We start from the raw sequence: 18,267 nt of genomic DNA on the forward strand, positions 1-18,267 counted from the left end.
TTTATTTTTTAGAGGTTATTTATAGCTGAATTCTACAAGATCAACAGGATCACCCAGTTGTCTTATCCAGTTTTGTTTGAAAGTCTATGGCCGAAACACACTGCTGGAGAAAGGGGGGGGGGGCACCAGACTGGGTTACCAGGTATGAAAAATAAATATTAATGGTAAATAAAACATGATGGGTACATTACAAAACACCAAATACTACTTAAAAAAGCAAAAAATAAAATTTTAAAATACCACCAAGACCACCGATCCAAGAAGTAAGCAATTTTAATGAAACACTTAGTGCCTCGGCTTGCATAGCCTTCCAAGAGTAAAAACACTACAAAACACTCTTTACTTAAATATAGCATATTGCACAAGAAAATTAATCAATTAAACATACAATTTAAATCACATACTTCCAATTACATTCCTTGTTGAGTCCCTGAGGCACCAAAGTACCATACTTTAAAATCAAGAGGGTTTCTCTTTTTAAAAGTTTATTTGTTAAGGACACACATTCACCTATACCAACTTGCAATTTTTCCAGAACACAACCCCTAAGAGAATCAGGATTAGAATTATGTGCTGTCATTAAATGGCTCCCAAGGGGACTCTCTAGTTTTTTATTTTGTATGTCCCTAATATCTTCCTGTAACCAAATCCTACTCTTGGAAGGCTGTGCAAGCCGAGGTGCTGTTTCATTAAAATTGCTTACTTCTTGAATGGCATTTTAACATTACATAACACCACCCACAACTATAGCATAAGCTGCCATTACAATCAGAAGAGACCAGGAAATCAGCTATAAACGTATTTTACACACACACACACACACACACACACACACACACACACACACACACACACACACACACACACACACACACACACACATGTATGGGTAGCTTTGATGGTCAACATGTGTGCAAGATCAACAAATCCTGGGTAGGAGAATATTCCCTTTCACTGGGGATTGTGTGATCTTGGAATTAGTATATATAATTAGTAGGGGTTGTGTGTGGGGTGCAGGGAGACTTCCACCCCTGCAAAAATATGTTATTTTTTCATGAGCTGAGGTTATTTTACAGTACATGCATGTCAAGGGGTCAACATTTATTGACCTTTTGTAGTCAATGTTATGGACATCAGTATATAGGCTACTTGATCAAAGTGAGTGGATCCATATATCTATCTACAGCTAGATAGATAAAGAGAGATATAGATAGATTTTCTGTGCATGTGTTTGTGTGTGTGTGTGTGTGTGTGTGTGTGCGTGTGTGTGTGTGTGTGTGTGTGTGTGTGTGTGTGTGTGTGTGTGTGTGTGTGTGTGTGTGTGTGCGTGTGTGTGTGTGTTTATATATAGACTTAGCACATGTAAGTCTGCTTTACAGCCATTCAATCTCCATGTTTCGGTGCATAATCTAGCGGGTCCCAACATTTCAAATGGGTTCAAATTGGCATCTTTTTATTCTAAGTGGTGCATCAGGTAGGCATTTATTTTGCTCCTTCCTTCCTAACAAAAATAAATAAATAAATAAAATACCCACTGTGTATAACATAGAATGGCAAAATAGCATGAGGTTATGCATGATGAGCAGATTCATAGGTTCATAGGTGTGTACTAGGCTTGCGACCACTAGGGACTTTTAAGCCTAACCATGTATTCCAAATCTCTGACAGGTTCTGTTACCCTTGATAGGTGTAACCAGGGGATTGGGAGATGAAACATTTACAAGCAGAGGACTTGGAGATTAAATATTTGCAGGCTGCCTGTGTCCATTAGTGACATAGTTCCCAAACCAGGGATGAATTTCCTGTTCTACATCCAGTTGTCCAAGTTACTGTTGAATTTGGTTAGGGAGCAACTTTGCTTCACATGAATAGGGAATCTGTTCCAAAGAAGAGGTAGTCTCTGAGAAACATATTTTTTCTCAGCAGGTCCTATTTATATCAAAGGCAAGGTTTTAGTCTTTAGAATACATAATTCTGGTGCTGTTTGCTTTGCAGATATGCAGAAGGTTCATCAGGTTGGGGACCAACAATGCTTTGTATGCTAGGATAGATCTCCCCTCAGCCGGCTGTATGAGACAGAATATAGGGATAGGGCTTTGAGGCAGTCTGAAAAGGACATGTATTCTTTTAGTGAGCAACCTCTGTGGGTATTCCAATTGATGGATGTGCCTGCTTAGGTATAAACCAAAGGGAACATTGTACTGAATATGTTTGATGAATGCTGAAGCAATGATCTTTGTGGAACTAGATGCCATAATTTCTTTATAGGTTATAAAACATAGAATGATTCCCTTACTACTGTAGATGCAGGATAGTCAAAGGCTAGATTACTGTCTATGCATGCCCCTCAAGTCCCTGACTACTTGGTCAGCTTTTAGGGGTGCATTGTTAATACGGTAGTTATCAGGGGTAACAGTGGGCACCACAATTAGCACATTATAATGCTATTCCTGTATTGCTAGCATTATGAGAATCATTTCTAAATTTGCAAATTTATCTACTTTGTTGCTTTACTTTGTATATAACACTTTCATTGTTGTATTTGAAAAAAAAAAGACAAGTAGCCTTTAATTCTGGAGAAATATTGTCCAGTTCATTATTTTCCTTCTATAGTTACCATGGTATACATTAAGGTGTTTACGTCACAGATGTCTTTTGTTCAAGACTCTGAGAGCTGTGAAGCTCTTTTGTTCAAGACTCTGAGAGCTGTGAAGCTCATGGTTTTCATCCAAAGGGAAGAAAAAATCTTTACATATTTATTCAAATTCTGCTTAAATGATCTAAGTTGTACTTATAGTGATAAATGTTGATACTTTTTTGCACTTCTCTGCTTTTTGTCCATTTATCTGTTTGCACATTTTAGTTTGTTCAGAGATCTTAGTTTTGCAGCTTCATTTGTAGTTTTGTAAAGATTGTGTATTACTGCAAGATTTTTGCACAATTTTTACAGTTTACTGCATTTCTATTTCCATCAGAAGAATTACATATAAAAGGTAGATTTTTGCATTTTGAACGCAGTCTGGACAGTCTTGTTGCTTCTTTCACAGGACTATGATTCACTGCCAGATTTGAACCTCATTTAGTAATTTATTACAGCATTAATGACAATTTTTGCATGGTCTGCTGCCTTAATCTATGGCAGGTTTGCAGTAGTGGTAGTATTGTGAATTTTGCCTCAGGGGTTTGTACTTCACTACTTTTTTAGAGATCTATATACCAGTTTAAAGTTGCATTCCAGCAATCTGGTGTCTAAATATGTGGTGGGATTGCAGTAGTGGCAGTATTTTGAAATCTTCTGCAGAATTTGTGTTTCAGTACTTTTTGTAAAGTTTAAAGTTGCACTACAGTACCTTTCTGTTTACCTTGCTACTATTTTTCCCCATCCTTTAAGCTTGCCGCATCCCCCAGTGAGGCACTTAGCTAAACATTTCTGATATTCAAACCATAGGACCTGAGCTTCAGTCTTGGCTTGATTCCATCTCTTGCAAGTCAACTATATTTAGCACAGAGCTACATACACTCAGGGAGTCTGAGAGGAGTTTTGATATACAAGCTTTGCATTAAAGGGAAGAAAAAAATAATTTAAACTCTGCTTAAGTAATCAAAGTAGTGACATGTGTGTTGATACTTTTTTGTACTTCTCTGTTTTTTGTCCATTTACTCATTTACATTTTTACTTTATTCTGAGACCTTAGTTTCATACTTCATTTGTAGTTATATAAAGATTTCGATTACTGCAAGATTGTAGTTTTGTTATATATTGTAATGCATTTCTATCTCCATAAGAAAAAGTACATGTAAAAGTTAGCTTTTAGTACTTTGAACCCAGTCTGGACAATCTTGTAACTTCTTTCAAAGTTGTGGCAGGACTACGATCTGCTGCCAGATGTGAGCATCATTTAGTCATTTATTACAGCTTTGCTGGTAAATTTCTGCATGGTCTAGGGGCTTAGTTTATGGAATGTTTGCAGGAGTTGCAGTTTTGTGAACTCTACTCCAGGGTTTGTGCTATAGTACTTTTTATAGCTGTGCATACTAGTTTAAATTTGCATTCCAGTAATCTGGTGCCTTTATTTGTTGTGGAATTGCAGTAGTTGCAGTATTATGAATTCTGCTTTATTTATTTATTTTTTTTATTCTGTATCTTTTAGCTGTATATACCCACTTAAAGTTGCATTATAGTGCCTTTCAGTTTAGCTTGCTACTGGTTTTTGTGCTATACTTTGAGTCTGCCACATCCCCACTGAGAGGCATTAAGCTAAAAACGTCTGGACTTGATTTCCAGTTTGTTTTTCTCCCAGTCCACTGTCCTTTTTCTTGTTGTGGTTTTAAAAAGCTGTTTCTCTGACTACTGCCCTTTATGGTAACCTGACTTCCAAAGACTCCCTTTTTCACTGCTACTATCTGTCATGTAACCTATTTAAGTACTTTCCCACTCACTGTTTTCCATATATCCATAACAGTAACTGCCCACCCAGCAAACCATATTGTACTTGTATAAACCTCCCTTACTACAAGTTGTCTTGTGTTCATTTTCCCAGAGATGTCATCTTCCTGGACCCTAGCCACACTCAGAGGGGGTTCAGATTTAATCCTGCTTTATTCTTGGCAGATAACAGATGTATTTTGTTATTTTGCACTTCAGTTAACTGTTTTCAGTGCTACTACTTTATTTTTACTTTATTTGTTGATTTTGCTTTTCATAATTGAAATTGCCTTGTAATGATAGTTTAAGATTTGTTGTAGCATTACATCTGCAAGCAATATTTCTTAGGGTCATTATGTAAATAGGTTATCAGTGCCCAGTACAGGCACAGATGCCAATAAAGTATTTTTTTCTATAAAAATCCCATTAGAACTGAAACCTATAACTTAGTGTGGCTAAAACAAAGCCACTGTGTGGAGACAAGCTTCGAGCAGCTTGTTTGCACATTAAATAGCACTGCAGTCAAACTGTAGCACAATCTAACCTAGTATAGTGTCAAACGTCATAAACTACTTAAGAAGACCTCTGTATAACCCAGTCCATGACCTGCAGTAATCTAACTAAATACATGTCTGGACAACATGGATCTGCAATATGTGTCTCTGTAGCTTGGTAGATATGAGCATCCTGAGACAATGTAGCACACTGCATCCACCAGACACATAGATCAACCTATGCTGAGGCACAGAAAACAAACTTCCCAAACCACAAGGACCTCCTAAACCTATGAATGGTAATGCATATCCTTAGCAATCTCTAAAGCACTCACCAAAATCAACATAAAGAACCACATATTCTCCTACATCTAGTGGACCCCCAAGAGAAAAGCCCATAAAGCAAGCCAACACATTACCCAGAACTTGTGTCCACTGTATGACACAAAGATGTCCCACTCACCAGGCTGAACAAGGAGAAAATAATGGCTAGTGGTTTATCTCTAGCAAGGATCCACCAGGTTATACATTCACTCAGATCACTGCACCATAGATACCAGTATGATTCTAGCATAGCCCAAGTGGGAGTTAACAACCTAAGATGTACTTTCATGGGCTATATGAAGGAGATATTTTCGATTTCTCTGAATATGTGTCTCAGGCAGGTATGTGTCTTGCATTGAGCAGCATTCAGTCTTCACCAAATTTGATGCCACCAAATGAACAAAAGATGATTGACTTAGTTTCTGTTATCTTTCCAGGGGGATTCAATATTTGTCATCATGGGAGGACATGGTTAACAGACCATTTTGTTTTGCAAAGGATGTTCTGCACTTGCCTGGCTTTCAAATATTTGCTAAAACTTTATCCACCCTGTTACAGCTTTTTTAGTCAGTGCCAAATTGACAAACCTACTGATGGTAGGACCTAAAGATGTTAGTACTCAATGCTATGAGCCTAAACAAGGAACTCCACACCCTACAAGCTCTCCTCACTCTGCAGAATATAGATATGTGTGCTGTTTTCAAGATGTGGTCTAAATCAGATGAAAGTACTTCAGCAGTGCAAGGCTTCATTTCCTTCCACACATTTAGACCATCTGCTGCACAGACAGGGACAAAAGTTGGAGGAGTCTTACTCTATTTTAGCAACAAGAATAACTCTGTATTGGTTAAGCAGGACTATTCTCTGGAATTTTTCCACATGCAAATGCCATATCCTTGCAAGGTCACCCTATATGTCCCTAGAATCCCATAGCTCATAAATAGACCTTCAGGAAACACTCATGATAAAATCAAATACCCTATTCATGCGAGAGTTTAACTATCACTCTATAGATGGAGAAATATACACTGCCTCACACAATGAAGCACACAGATTTTTGTATTTTATTAACAAAATTTCTCTTGATCAGTTAGTGCACACATACAACAGAAATTCAAACTACTGGACCCCTTCATGTTACATTCTCACTAATGAAGTCTGACAATAAAGCTGTCTCCTTCAAATACTTTGTAACAGTTGGGAACTAATTCAAAGCAGACTACACCATATTAAGTGATAGTTTATCAAAATGTAGTGCCCCTTCCAAACCCGTGTTCACAACAACCAATGTGACATTATTCACAGAAACCCTGTACAGCCATGTAAATGTCTGTAAAGAGGCTGCTGTACCTACTGAAAGTAAACCCAAAGCAAGCTGTTAAAACAAACCAGAACTGAGGAGTCCTAACATTAATAAGGTATATAATAAAAGGAAAAAAGTAATGGTTAAAAGCAGGAAGAGCATCGCACATAATAACAGGAGCTCTCTCCGTAAAATAAACAGGAAACTAAGAGGATTAATTAAGTCAACAAGGCCTATTATGAAGTCAAGATAGTATGACAACCTAAAGACAACCACAAGGCCTTCTGCTACCATGTCTGAAACCTCAAAGGCAGCACAAATCGGTGCACAAAACTGATGATCAATGGTGCCAGCTTCACTGAGCAGACTGACTTAAAGAATTCGAAAACTTCACCCTCCACTCCCCCTGCCAATTTCCATGAAATACCTACTATTATAATCCTGCCAGTGTTCCCTGTGGTCAGAAACACAACCTCAATGGGCCCAGACAATATTCTGGGTTACCTCCTAAATAGCTGGAAACATGAGTAATTTTTGAGTTATAGCAACAAAATAGGCTTGGTAGCATGAGAATGGAGGGCTGTAACAGTTATAGGATGGACCATAAACCGACCTTGGAAAATGTAGACCCATTAATCTGACTAGTCTAATATGCAAAGCCATGGAACAAATTATCATAAAAATGATCATAAAAGGCATATACAACCTCCAGACACTGGCCCCAACCCAGTTTGACTTTATCAAGAGAAGAACATGCCTGCTAATCCTGATGGACTTCTTTGAGAAGGTCAACAAGGCAATGGATTAGAGGAAAATTGTGCATACCATCTACATGGACTTGACTAATGCATTTGATGCAATCCACCACTCGGTATAGTTGACAAAATTACTGAACTGTGCATAAACCACTATATAACTCACTAGATTGCCAGATGGCTCACAGACAGAACCCAGGTAGTCAGGGCTAGTGATGCCACTTCCACTAAGAGACCAGTCACCAGTGGGATACCACAGGGATCCTATTTGGTATCTACTTCTCATGGGCAAAGACTAATGTCAAGGCCTTTGGTTGACCAAGTTTGAAGATAACTGCAAATTGGGAGCTGTCATAGATTCCATCCATGACCCAAACATCTTACAAATACGTTTAACATAGATAAATGACTAGTACCAAAGCCAGGGACAAAAACCCAGTGCCAATAAATTCATTATAGTCCTTTTTGGGAAAACTGCTACCCAAGCTAATTACTTCATGGTTAGGACACCCATAAGTGTTGTCCCAGTAGACAGTAATCTGATCTTTAACCAAAATGTGGCCAGGGTAGTAAGAAAATCATTCTATGTTGCCCAATATCCTTGGATCCAGCTCTGACGGACCTTTTGCTTGTGACATAAATAAGACATGTTGGTGAGACAGATATTTGTCTCAAAGGATCACCCTACTCTGGAACAGGCTTCCCATCAATATGAAGCAGAGTCCATCCCTAACCCTATTTAAGTGTAGCCTTGACCAGTGGATGGGAAATAAGAAATTCACATTGGGTCTAGCTCCCATGCCTTTGATACAGAGAGGCAGACAGTCATGCCCAAACTAACAGACTCTCCCAATAAAACCTTTAAAAACTTCCTAACTAACATACCCACTCCTAATAAATTCCCATGATGAATAGGGACACAATTATTTTGGATTGCATGGCTTGTCTTATAAAGGCCCTTGTGGTCATTAAGCTAGTATATAACTTGCAAAACTTATGATCGCAGCACATGAACAATTTGAATATCCACGTGTACAACATGCAGTCTATACACAGTGCATTTTTGTCTGCTTTTTATCACAGGATATGCAAAATAACTGCTTTAATAGCATTCTCATTCCTGTGGAAAGTTTGCTGCTGTTGTAAGATTTGAACATCTGTACCTTTATGCATGCTTACAAAACAGTTAGAACCAGTACTATTAAGGCATGAAAATTAAATGAATATATCAGTATTCTGTGGTTGTGTCTTATTCCTACTAATCTGTTTCATGACATAGGAGATGCATATTAGCTATACCTGATAGGGTTTACCCTCAAATCCAAGATTTGTACAACTATGCATGATATTATGACCACCTTCACTGCTAATGTCTCTGAACAATATAACTGCTTTTAGGTTAGAATAGGTAAGTATTTATTTATTTGTTTATTTATTTGACATTTGTTAACTGGGTTAGTCCGACTGGACAGAAGCCCTTTTCCAGCAGACATCCAAGGAAAAAAGCTCCAAGTAGTACATATGACAAATGTAAACCAATGACAGATTGAAACAATATCATTTAGAGTTAACTAAATATGATAACTAGACAGACAAAATAAAATCCTGCTAGATAGAAGGCCTAACTTTTGATGAGTCTTTTCAATGCAGTGTTGAATGTGGAGATCAAACTTTAGCTGGTCATCGATAATAACTCCTAGAAGTTTAGTATGAGGATCAACAGATGTGATAGTGTTAGTTAGGGAGGAGACCATGACGGTAGGTTTATGATGTCAAAGAGATTTAGGGAGGAATAGAAAAAGTTTAGTTTTCTCAGGATTAAGTAGAAGTTGCTTGGAAGTTAGACATTTTTCAATTGAGTGCAGAGACTCTTGGGTGGGAGTATGAAGATGTGAGATATTGTCTGAGAAGGAGATGTTTGTGGAATCATCAGCATACTGTATGATTAAAGAGAGTGGAGATTAAGAGTGTAGATCATTAATGAAGATATTAAAGAATAGAGGATCAAGGATGAAGCCTTGGGCTACCCCTCTTTGCACAGGTAAGATGGGGGAGAAGCTGGATTGCCATTTAACTGCTTGGAATCTATTGGAGAGGTAGCTGGAGAACCAAAAAAGTACAGAGTTGGAAACATAAAAGGTAGTTAGCTTGGATAGAAGTAGTCTGTGGGAAACAGTATCAACTCCTTTAGATAGTGCCAGAAATAGACAGGAGACTAACTTTTTATTATCCACGAGAGTTAGCTATAGTATTTGTGAAGGATGTCAGAGAAGTAGCTGTATTGTGTTTTGGGTGAAAATCATGGTGTGTATGGGGTGAGGAAATTTTCTAGCAAAAGATAATCAAGAAACTGTTTATGAATGCATTTTTCTAGAATTTTTGGCAAGAGAGACAAAATAGCAATTGGTCTAAAATTTGAGGGGTCAGTAGAGATACCACCTTAGTGTAATGGAATGACATAAAACTTCTAACAGATGTCAGGAACAGTGTTTTCTTTGATGGATCTATTTACTAATATGGAGATAGGGTAAGCGAAAGAATTGGCAGCAATTTTTGGGAAATGAGGAGGAAGGTTGCCAACTGATAGTGAGCATGTTTTAAGTTTGGTAAGAAGTGATTTGATATAGGTTATAGGGATGGCTTTAAAAAAGAAAGAGGCTGTTTGAGTAGATGAAGGAGAAATGGGGTGAGTGATAGTATCATTTTTGATTAGATTGTGGATAGAGTCAATGAAAAAGGAATTAGAAAGGTAGCAGTATCAGTGAATGAGCTATTAGGGCATGGGTCGGGTGATGAGGGACTTCATTTTGGGGGGTTGGAGTGGGGATTGTTTAATGTTTTTTGAAAAAAATGTTGCTTGTCAAGCGTCACCTTTTTTTGGTTAAATAACCAAGCTCTCTATAGGTTAGAAGATCAGTGGAAAATTTGGATGTTTTTCCCTTTTTTCCACACACAATCTCTCTTGCTCATGAGGGCTTGAGTGTTTTTTGTAAGCCAGGGAGCAAAATAACTTTTGGTTCTTATTTTCCTGATGGGGGGCATGGAATCAAGTGTGTCTAGAAAGATATTGTTAAAGGACATAACTACATCCTCCATAGGGAGGTAATAGAGGAAGGACCAATTTGTTGAAGAGAGCAAGTAGTTGAAGGTATCAGGGTTAAATCCACAGAGTTTACGGTAGTCCTTGTATTGCTGGAATTTTGTAGTTGGGGAGAGTGTCTAAGTATGAAGGTGGGCTTGTGATCACTTAGGGTATCAGGTAGGGTGGAGGGGTTGTGATAGAGATTAGGATTGGAGGAGAGGACGCAGTCTATAGTGGTGCCAGAGTTGGAGTATTTATTTAGATGAGTAGGAGTAGTGATTAGTTGGGAGAAGATATAGAGGTTAATAGAGATGTTAGGGGACTCTGTGTCAAGGGCATGCCAGTTGATGTTGACGTCATCCAAGATTACTGCTTCATAACATATGGTCTGAGAAATCCAGGAGACAAGGAGTTCCAGGATAGGGATGTTGTTAGCTGGGGGGATATAGTCAGAAACAATAGCTAGCTTCTTGTGATTGTTCAGTTTACAATTAACAATGAGTACTTCAGCAGGATGGAAGTTTGGGATAGAAACAGACAGAGGGTAGAAGGGGAGAATAGCAACACCTCCACCTTTTTTCTCTGGTCTATCCTGTCAGAAGATGGTATAGCCTGGAGGAAGAAATTAAGAGTTGGATATGTGTGGCCTAAGCCAGATTACAGAGGGAGAGTGAGGATATCAGGGATGTGTAGGGAGATCCAGGCATGTAAAGGGAAAACTTTATTCAAGATACTTTCAATGTTCATAGATAGAATGGATAGGTTTCTGATGGATATGGGTGAGAGAGAGAGACTGATGAGTTGTGCTAGTGGTGGTGATTGGGGGTGAGAGGAATAAGTTGGGAGAGAGGAGCTGAGGTCAGGTCCAGGGTTAGGATGAATGTCACCTGACAGTACTAGGTTTAGAATATGTAATTTAAGATAAATGTGGTAATTAAGATGGAGGTAGTTTTTTGTCTTAGTTTTAAGGGTGGTTCCAGGTAGTGGGAATATCTTTATTTTATGCAAGGTGTAGACAGAGAGATGAAAGAGAGTTGGTGATATATGGTAAAAGTAAGTGCCAGAGTGACTGGCTTGGGTGTAGGTAATAGTAGGAAAAGAGTATATGTGTGTCACAGTGAATTGAAGAGCTGGCAATAGAGGCGAAATAGAGGAAAGGAGAGATAAAAATAAGAACTAGGAAGCTGTTTGAAACTATAAGTTTTGGGGGAGACATTGTGTAGTAGGTAGGAAAAAGGCAGGTATTAGAATAATCAGTTAAAAGAGGTGGCGGTGAAGTATAAATAAGTAGTGGTCATGTAATAAGACAGGTTATTTAAGTATTGAGTAAGTGAACATTGAATGGAAGATTAGGGAGGAAGTTGGGAGGGGAAAGGGGTGCGGCTAAAGGGGAAAGAGTATAAATGTAGTGTACGTGGGGGTGGGTGGATTGGGGGTAGGGTAGGGGAGTGGAGTGAGTTTGAGCGCAGTGAGGCTGAATGGAGCTGGTTGGACTAGGTCTTGGGGGATGACTGGAGACTGAAGAAAACCAATCAGTGGAACTGTAAATAAATTAGTAGAGAAAGAAAAGACTTCAGAGTGTCTAGAAAGAAAAATCTAAAGAACAGTAGTTGATGTGGGAGGTAGGGAAGCCAGGGTGTGGATGATAGAATTGATTAGAACAGAGTTAGAATTAGGATGGAGGGGGGAAACAGGTGATAGCCAAGTGGAAGTGGCTGAATATCACACAGATAAATACAATCAGAAAGAATTCAGTATAGTCTAAAGGCAAAGATTAAACAAAGGAGTGGAATCAAGTGAATAGAAGGAGTTAAAAATGGATAGAAATATAGGAGAAGAGAATAACGGACTACAGAAAAGGACAGGTAGAGAAAGGAAAACAATAGATGAGAAAAGAAAGGGGGATGGCACTCTAGCTGAGAGGAGTCCAGAGACAGAATTAAGATGTGCTACAACAAAGAAGGGAAAGGCTAAGGCATTCATTTTTGGTGATGTACTTACACTAAATGTAAATTCTAACAAGGTTTTGGGATACAAAGCATAAAAAAACAGTGAAGACATACATTAATGAGAGATAACAACATTCTGGAGGCAGTAATTGGGATGGGTAGATGAAGTGAAGGTCAATTCTGGCTGGGTAGTAAGATTGTTCCACACTGTAACTCAAAGCCCCAGTACCAGCCTAAACAAAAGGAAAAGTAAGAGAACACTACAAATAAGGTAATCATTAGATAAATATTTGCACACAGGGTTACAGAGACTGGAATGGGGTCAGGTATATTAGAGTGAGGGAAGATATAGAAAAGAAACAATAAACAGCAACCTGGGGAGAGAAAGAAGGCAAGGGTGAGGAGAATAGAAAGATAAGAGGAGGGAGTCGGTGAGTGAAATAGGCTAGTAATATATATATATATATATATATATATATATATATATATATATATATATATATACACACACACAACTAGGCAAGATATATTTGCACAAAACAGCACATATACACAAATAAATCAGTTATTGCATTGTTGTTAACTCTACTAAAATAACTCAATGTAGTTGTAAATACAATTTGTAAGCACTGAAAGCAAGAATATGGCATATATGTTTGTCAATATAAATAAGTCTCGATGACATAAGTACCTTTGTGTTATAATATGGATTTATGTATGTCAATATAAAAGAACCATAGGTACATTACTTGGCCTAAGTAGTAGCATAAGTAGCAGCAAACACTGATGTTATTTGCTGATTCCATTGTAATGCTTTACTTTAACTCTTCACTTTTACAGTGGCATAGTTTGTGTACCTGTGTTATTTATAATGTATGTATGTGTGCAAGTCTGTGCATGTGTCTGTGTTTCCTGTCTGAGTTGTTTACTGGTTTATTCTGTGAACGTTGCTATCACCTTTGTGGCCTGCCCTCATATCTACCTGTTAACATCTCTGACATGGTTCTACTGTCAACTGAACAGATCGTTCCACTACTTAGAGCACTGCCAGGCCAAACATGAGATGCCTGTTAATTTTGTGGGCTCCTCAGCTTCTTCCTGCTACATGTTAGCCACAATTAGAAAATCCTCAGTAATGCCAGATTCACATGTGTGGTACTGCTCTGTGACACACTTGAATAATATGTGTCCCAGCATCTGTTAATTTCTCAGTAGCTTTGATCATGTTCTTTGTTCAAGTATTTTGGAAAAAGTCAAATAAATGGGAGGATGAGTTTTAAGTATTACTCCAATACACTTAAAAAGTTAATAGAACAAAGGCTTTGCATCAGCACACATTTAACGAACAATAAGAATGCATGAAACTCTTAACATATTGCAAAATCAACTGACTGCACTCCTCAGGAATTCAACAGAAGGTCAAAATTTTCAAGAGGCAGGGCAAAACATATGAAGCAAAATCACAGACATTTTGCAAAATCAGGGAGTGTTGAGAGTTTTGTCTCCCTGTCTGGTCATGGTAGTGATTTAGATGCTCATCTTCTATCAAACAGCAGACACTGACTCTCCAGAACTGTATTCTGAGTAGGTGCATCTGCCAAAATGGCACACAGAGAAATGCTCAGTAATCAAAACCTGCATTTGCCTGTATAAATCACATGTGTTTCCTTGTATGAATCCCATGTGTTTCCTTATGTAAACCCCATGCTTTTCCTACTGTTTGTTCTGGTACAATTAGTGGATACTGCTGTTGACGTGGCTACACTCTGGTAAACATTTTGCAAAAGCTTATGTGGTACTCAGGAGCATTAGTGCATAGTCTGATGTCTTAAGCATCAGCATGTGGTTTTATGTTCAGCATGATGAAGCAACTCATGAATTAGCAGGGCCTCCCTTTTCTCATTAATAGATGTGGCATGCAATGCCTACTCATCTATATAGAGTACCATTATCATATCATTAGAATAATCTAATGTTTTGGATTTAAATTAGTTTTACATGCTTTTTTTTATTTGTTTCTATGTTAGACTGACAAGTTTCATGGTACTATGCTGTGTTGTCTGTAATGGTGCATAAAACAACAGAAGAAGCAAAGTGCTAAAACAGCCAAAGTGGGACTCAACTAAACAAGAACTGTGTATCAAATAAAAAAAGTGTGTCTGAACCACAGAGTATTATTTATAAAGTCCAAAACCTACTTTATTCAAAACACACATAAGCTTTCACATAAATGCTATTTTAGGTAAATGAAAACACTGCTATAAAACAGCAAGATTTAAATACTGAATGTTCTCAAACAACCAATAAATCCACAAACCATAAATATGTAAAATGCAGGAAACGTGGTTTTCAAACTCATAAATATGCAATGAATGATAGGCTGTTCAACACAGACAATATAGTTGCTAGACAATGTGCACTAATATCAAAATTCTGGCAAAACAATACAACTAAACATCAAAAAGAAGATATTTAGATGCTTCTTAACATTTCCTTCTACTCGTTTAATCTTGTTGATTCATTTCAGTACAGGTTTGCTGCTTATGGCACAGTTGAAAATGGAATCACTATTAGCTCATACTACCAGAATATAATGATATTCTCCCATTTTGTATCACAAAAAGCATCACCTCCCTTCTAATCTTTTGAAGGACCCCCGCAAAACAGGGATGCTCTTTAAACTGATTGTGCACACCCTAAGGCAAATTATTAATATGATTACTTCACTGCATATCTGAATAGTGTTCTGATGTTTTGTCTTTTAAATGATAGGTAGTCTTCCCCACATAAAATGCATTGCAGTTTGTGCATGAAGTTGTGTTTGAAAATCATGTGTTGTATATGTCTTTAAATAGTCATGAGTTTAAGGATTTATTAGTTACTTCAAGTAATGTGTTTGCTATTTAAATCTAGGTATGTTAAACTACAGTTTTAATATAACCAAGGAAGCATTTGCAGTTTTAAAAACAAAGTAACTTTTGGATTTTTGTATATATAATATTTACTTCAAGATTCACTTTTCTATTTGCTAGTAATGATGTCCTATTAATTGTTTTTGGTTCTAGATTAATGTTCCGTTCTTATTAAACACATATTGCAATGTTAAATATGGACTGCCTGTAAATTGCTTGTTTTTAGCAACAAAAGTCATCTTCTGCAAACTGCAGAAAACTCAATCCTTTATTTTGTATTCTTTGCCATCCTTCAGATGAGATGACAGACAGAGGTCCTATCTGACTCAGGTAGATGTAAAAAATCTTGAGACTCTTATTGATAGAGAAGGAGTAGTTTCTCTCTTGCCTGGCCATGTTTCCTCTAGTCAGTATAAATACCACCTCATCTCTCCACTGAAAAGAGAAAAGGACTTGTGGGACTAAATCAATCATAAAGTGTAATGATTAAATATAGCTTGCCAGCAACAAAGGGCATTACTGCGCTACTGTCAGTAAGGCCAAATGGTTACCATCTCTGTGAGGTTCTCATTGCTGTTGAACATCCCAGCATATAAAGTAATCAGCCTGAGTTACTGGCAATCACTTTACCATAAACTATCCTATCAGGAACTGCCTTATATATTCTGAGGATATCAAGTGGAAAGATGTAGTTTCAAGCTAAATTCCATTGTAGAATGTGTTTTAATAAGAAAAAACATTTGGCTGACTCAATAGCACCACATATTTCACCTAGAAAAAAAGGTACAAGTAAGGCAATATAATTGCCCATAATAACCTCTGCATGTCTGGCAATCCAGATAAAGATTATGCTTGAAGGAAATTGATGGCCACCGTGATAGTGTTTAATCACAGCTACTTCAGGAAACATGAAAAACTATGATAACTACAGATAGTTGTAACTATTGTTAATATACACATCTTCACCAACTACAGACCTCACTAGAGTGTACTGAGCATTGAGTTATTATACATTTTTTTCCTTTTCATCTTATACATCTTATTCTACCCAGTTATTTATGGCTGGTTAGCCAGAGGGTGTACTTTCCATGGCTCTAGGAATTGTTGGGTAGTTTTGAGTTTATAGATATTTTAGAGCTTTATATTGTATATACATAGTTGTTTATTGGCACGCCTCTTAGTAGCAGAGAGTAGTTGGTTTGATGGATTTCCATATATAGTCCTTGTACATTGGCTGTGTATTTTATACCTATTAAAATAACAGTAGGACCTATTCTTTATTATCTCTGTATTGTATATTGTTTCAACTGCGTTGAAAAATGTGTTTTACCTGCTATACATAGCAGTTGTAGCTTGACATGTTTACTTACTTTTGGTTTCACACGAACCTTTGTTGTTCTTTAGTTCTTTGCTGCTTGAGTGTCGGCATTGAAGTTAGTTTGAGGATATTATTTTCTTATGATAATAATATGCTTCACGAGCTGCAGCTTTTGCTCTTTTCTGTTATGATTGACGTTCAGAGACTAGTTCCCTGAGAAACAGTCTCACTGTTTAGTAGGTTACTTTTATTTTGCTTCATTCTACATTAGCAGTTCACTCACCATGTGAGTGGTTTTTATCTCTATCATTATATGAACCAACAATCTCTTTGTCTGACTAGTTGATTCAACCAGTTGGATGTTAATATTAGCTCCATTGTTCTCATATGTTGAGAGACCTCTTGATGAGGCTTAAATGACTTGAGAGCTGTATAACCATTTCATAGAGTTGCAGGAAGATGATCCGCTGTGTGTAAACTATTTTGGATTACAAGTTCCAAATTTAATATTTTTTGAGGCACGCTAGTGTTCAATAATGAGTCCCTGGATTATGTTAGTAAACATAACTATTTTATGAGAGATCTCCTTGGGAGTGCATCTCCATATTTTAGTCTAGAAACATTCTGTTTTAGACATGAGTTGATGGTCCGATGAGTATTACAGTAACGTTTTATGTTTGTGCTTGAGATGTCTCAGATGTGTTTTAGATGCGTTTGAACAGTTTTGTTATGTTATGTGATACAAAGTTTTATGTTTTATGACACGTGAAGTCATTATTCATTTTTTACATACTGTTTGAAGAATTGATGTTTGAGCCTTTGTAATTAATTGCCTGATTGCTTAATATTCAATGTATGATTTTAAACTATTTCTGTCTTATTTAAATCTACTAGGTTTGAATTGTAATTATCTGAATTTTATTCATTGTGTTTTAGTCTATTAAACATTTTGCATTGTTTATAACATTTTGGTTTAGTGTACTGAGCATGAGGGTCTATTTAGTGGTGCCAAATGGAGTGAAGGATTAGCAGGTATATATATCTATATATATATATATATATATATATATATATATATATATATATATATATATATATATATGTATATATATATGGATCTACCTGACCACATCGACACTTCACAACACCGACAACAATTTCACCGACACCAAATAATCGACAGTTCACAAACACGACACCTCATACACTCGACACATCATAACAACAAACAAAACAAATCCCCTGTCCAAAACCCACACACACAACACAAGCACACCAAAATCCTTACAAACCAACACTAACCCTTACATACACAACTATCTACAACCCTAACCAAAACCCTAACCCTAAGGTCCGTCACTATCGCACACTCACCTAACCCGCGCCCTAACACTAACTCACTTAACCCGCCCCTAACCCAAAAAATATCACTACTGCACCCTTACCTAACCTGCGCCCTAACCCTAACTCACTTATCCCACCCCTATCCCTACAGACCACCAACATCGCACACTTACCTTACTCGCACCCTTACCTAACCTGCGCCCTAACCCTAACTCACTTATCCCACCCCTATCCCTACAGACCGTCAACATCACACACTTACCTTACTCACACCCTAACGGCCGTCACTACCGCATACTTACACATCCTTTCCCCATCTCAGTGTTCTCAGCGTCAGTGTTTTCCTCCGTCGGTCTTCTG

Source organism: Protopterus annectens, chromosome 3.part1, assembly GCF_019279795.1.
Source record: "Protopterus annectens isolate FY-2018-M chromosome 3.part1, PAN1.0, whole genome shotgun sequence".
NCBI classification, from domain to species: domain Eukaryota; kingdom Metazoa; phylum Chordata; order Ceratodontiformes; family Protopteridae; genus Protopterus; species Protopterus annectens.